At 38.3% G+C, this 3,915-nt stretch overlaps 1 pseudogene; it reads right to left on the bottom strand.

The window, feature by feature from the left end:
* Positions 1-564: 564 nt before the first annotated feature.
* LOC100356308 (cytochrome b-c1 complex subunit 2, mitochondrial pseudogene) lies at positions 565-2,145 on the bottom strand (annotated as a pseudogene).
* Positions 2,146-3,915: the final 1,770 nt, after the last annotated feature.

The following is a 3,915-nucleotide window of genomic DNA, read 5'->3' as shown; positions in this document are numbered from 1 at the left end:
CCACTTATGATTTGATAGACACTAAAGTTGATTCCATATCTTGACTACTATGAATAATGCTACAAGGAACATGGGAGCACAGATATCTCTACAAAATATTAATTTCAGTTCATTTGGATATAAATCCAGAAATGGGATTGCTGGATCATATGGTAATCCTATTTTCAATTTTTTTCAGGAATCTTACTTTTTTCCATAATGACTGTTTTTTTTAACTTTTCTAGTGATTTATATTTAATAAAAAAGAGAACAGACTTAATGTAGTTTATAGATACAATTTTAAGAATATAATGGTACTTCCCTTCCCCACTTCCTCTCTTCTTTTACCTTTCTTCCTTCCTTTTTTCTTTCATTTTAAATTGTGAGGTCGCAAATTTTTAATGCACATTATAATCAAAGGCTTAATACTCCAGTAAATAAAGAGTTCAGCATGTTAAAACTAAAACAGACTATTGTTCAGCAAGAATATAGGCAAGGGCTATAAACAATAATCAAATGAAAATATGTCAATTTCACTTATATACTATAGATTTTAAAAATAATCACAGATCATTAAAACTATAGTTTCTTTTTTTAACATTTAAATAGGATGTTTTTATTGACTTTAAGTCAGCTGGGAATAATTACCAGCATTCATGCGAAAAAAAGATGTTTTGTTAGACTTTTAACTTTCGTGTGTTTTGTGTCATGGCTGAGAGAATGTTCAGTTTTGTCCTGTAATATGTGCTTCCATATTATAACTCATCAACAAAAGGTGTATGACCCAAATTTCCTCTTCCTGCCATGGACTTCTGGCCAGAAACAAACTTCTTTGCAGCATTTACGATATCAGCATCAGCCACCGAGTCCATCTGCTGAAGGACTGTGGATGGTGGCACGCAAGAACCAGTTATCAGAGCCTGGGACCCAACCTCATCCAGGAAGCCCTCCGAAGACTCTACTGACATTAGGTATCCAGCTTTCAGCTTGTTCTTGGCAGCTTGGACATCTGCACTGGAAAGGTTTCCTTGAGCAACTGTTTTTACTTGGTTGTAGGCAGCCTTGATAACATCTCCAGCAGCTGCTGCCTGGGAGGTAGTGTAAATCCTGAAGAGTCCAGAATCCGTGTAACTGGCATTAAAAGCGGAAACATCAAATGGCTGGTGAGTCCCCTTGGCGACAGCCTGGTATAGGAGGCTGGTGGCGTTGCTGCCCCTTTTGACGTGGGGCCCGGCACCAGGGAAGTGCTGAAGGACACTGAATGCATTTGCTTCTGCGCTTCCCATGGCAGCGCTTTCTGCTACAACCGCAGCATGGACAAGGCTGTCTCCAGTCTGTTCTCGGATTTCACCTCCACGGTATCTGGCCTTTACACCAGCCAAGCCAAGCCCACCCCTCATGTTGAGGAATTGCTCAGCAACTTGCTTGAGGACAGAATGACTCACACCAAGTCCAATCAAAGCCATTCTTGCACTTGTGAAGTGGTTCTGAACATAGTAATCTAACTCTTCTGGTGTCACTTTTCCAATCCTATAGTCAGGACAATACAAGGAATTAGCCAAGGCATTCTGGTAGGCTGCAGCATGCAAATTTTCAATGACATGCGTCTGTGGATTCTGAAAAGCCACAGCTTTGTCAATCCTTAGCTGAGACTGAAGTGCAGTTACTTCCCAGCGACGAAATTCTGGTGATGTGGTGACGTTGAGTAGGAACTCCATTAGAATATCAACATTGTCCCACAGGCATTCCACCGTGTGTGCCATCTTTTCCCTTGTTGCAGTCACACTTAGTGTACCGCCAACTGCCTCAATTCCACGTGTTATCTTGAACGAGGAAGCTCCATTAGTTGTCAAACTGGATGCAAGACGCAGCAAATGAGAGGTCCCTAAGTTGTTGGAGTCCTCGTATCTACTGCGTGCTTTGATGAACAAGCCAATTCTGGATGCAGGAGCATAGTTTTCCAGAGAAGCAATCACTAAGCCATTTGGTAATTTGGTGGATTCAAGGTCCTGAGGGTGCAGAGGCGCTCCTGCGGGGGCAGCCGAGGCTTTCACTTTGGGAGCAACTTGGAGGGAATAAAATCTCGAAAAGGACCCGGCTCTGGTTAATAGCTTCATGGCTCGAGATTGCTTTCACCCGCGGTCACTGCCGCCTTAAAGGAAAGCAAGATGGAAAAACTATAGTTTCTTAACCAATTGTTTGCAAAGATATAAAGCAAAGTTTGACAAAACTATATTTTTGGTAATACTGGTATACAGGCGATTTTTTTGCTTGTTTTTTTTTTTTTCTGATTTTTTTTCTTTTTAAAATTTAGCTCACACATTTAAGGAAGAACATGTGGAATTTGTCTTTCTGTGTACTGCTTATTTCACTCAACATTTGTCTTCCAATTGCCCCAATTTTGATGCAAGTAGTAGAACTCTATTTTGTGTTCCTCTGTGTGTGTATGTGTAATTTTCTTTATCCATTCATCAGATCATGGACACCTTGGTTGATTTCCATATTTTGTCTATTGTGAAAAGTGCTGCTATATAGGCATGGTTGTGCCAGGATCTTTTTGATACAATATGTTCTTGGCTTTTAGGTATATACCAAGTAGTGAGATTGCTGGATCATTTAGCAAGTCTATTTGTAGTTTTTAAAGAACTTTACATACTGTTTTCCATAGTGGCTGCACTAATTTGCATTCCCACCAACACTGTAAAAGTGTCCCCTTTGTCCACATCCTTGCCAGCATTTGTTGCTATCATCTTTTGGATAATAGCCATTCTGACATGAGTGAGGTGATATCTCATTGTGGTTTGGATCTGCGTTTCCCTTATGGATAGTGATGCTGAGCATTTTTTCATATATTTGTTGACCATTTTATTTCTTCTTTTGAGAAGTGTCTATTGAGGTCCATTGCACATTTCTTAACTTGATTTTTTTTTTTTTGCCGCTCAGTTTTTTGAGTTAATGATATACTCTAGATATTAATCCTTTCCTGTTTCTTCAGTATATTGATTGCTTTGGTATGCAGAAGCTTCTGAGTTTGATATAATCCCATTTATCTAATTTTGCTTTTGTTTCCTGTGCTTTGGGGATCTTATTCAAGAAGTCATCATCTTCACCAGTGTCTTAAAGTGCTTCACCTACATATTCTTCATGGCTTCTTCATAGTCTCAGGTCTTAAATTTATGTCTTTGATCCATCTTAAGTTGACTTTTGTATATGGTAAGCGGTAGGGATCTAACTTCATTCTTCTGCATATATACATAGAATTTTTCCAGTACTATTTATTGAAGAGATTATCCTTTCTCCAATGTTCAGTCTGAGTACTCTTGTAAAAGTCAGTTGGTTATATGCATGTGGATTAATTTCTGAGCTCTCTTCTGTTCCATTGATCTATGTGTTGATATTTTATGCTAGTACCAAACTGTTTTAATTACTAGAGCTTTATAGTATGCATTGAAGTCAAGTAGTATAATAACATATTCTTACTAACAGTGATCAAGGGTTTCTTTTTATCCACATTCTTATCAGCAAATATTATCTTTTGGATAAGAGCTATTCTAGAAGGTGTGTAGTGCTATGTATTTAATTTGCATTTCTTTGATGTTTAGTGATGTTGCACATTTTTTCTTTTTTTTTTAACTTTTATTTAATGAATATAAATTTCCAAAGTACAGCTTATGGATTACAATGGCTTCCCCCCCATACCATCCCTCCCACCCGCAACCCTCCCCTCTCCCACTCCCTCTCCCTTTCCATTCACATCAAGATTCATTTTCGGTTCTCTTTATCTACAGAAGATCAGTTTAGCATACATTAAGTAAAGATTTCAACAGTTTGCTCCCACACAGAAACATAAAGTGAAAAATAATAGATGATTTTTTAAATGATGATGAAATCAGATCAGACCTATTGTCATGTTTAATCCCAGTGAGAGTCAAGTTG

Source organism: Oryctolagus cuniculus, chromosome 7 (assembly GCF_964237555.1).
Source record: "Oryctolagus cuniculus chromosome 7, mOryCun1.1, whole genome shotgun sequence".
Lineage (NCBI taxonomy): Eukaryota > Metazoa > Chordata > Mammalia > Lagomorpha > Leporidae > Oryctolagus > Oryctolagus cuniculus.
Note: the sequence above shows the minus strand (reverse complement) of the source record. Positions and strands in the feature narration are given on the sequence as shown.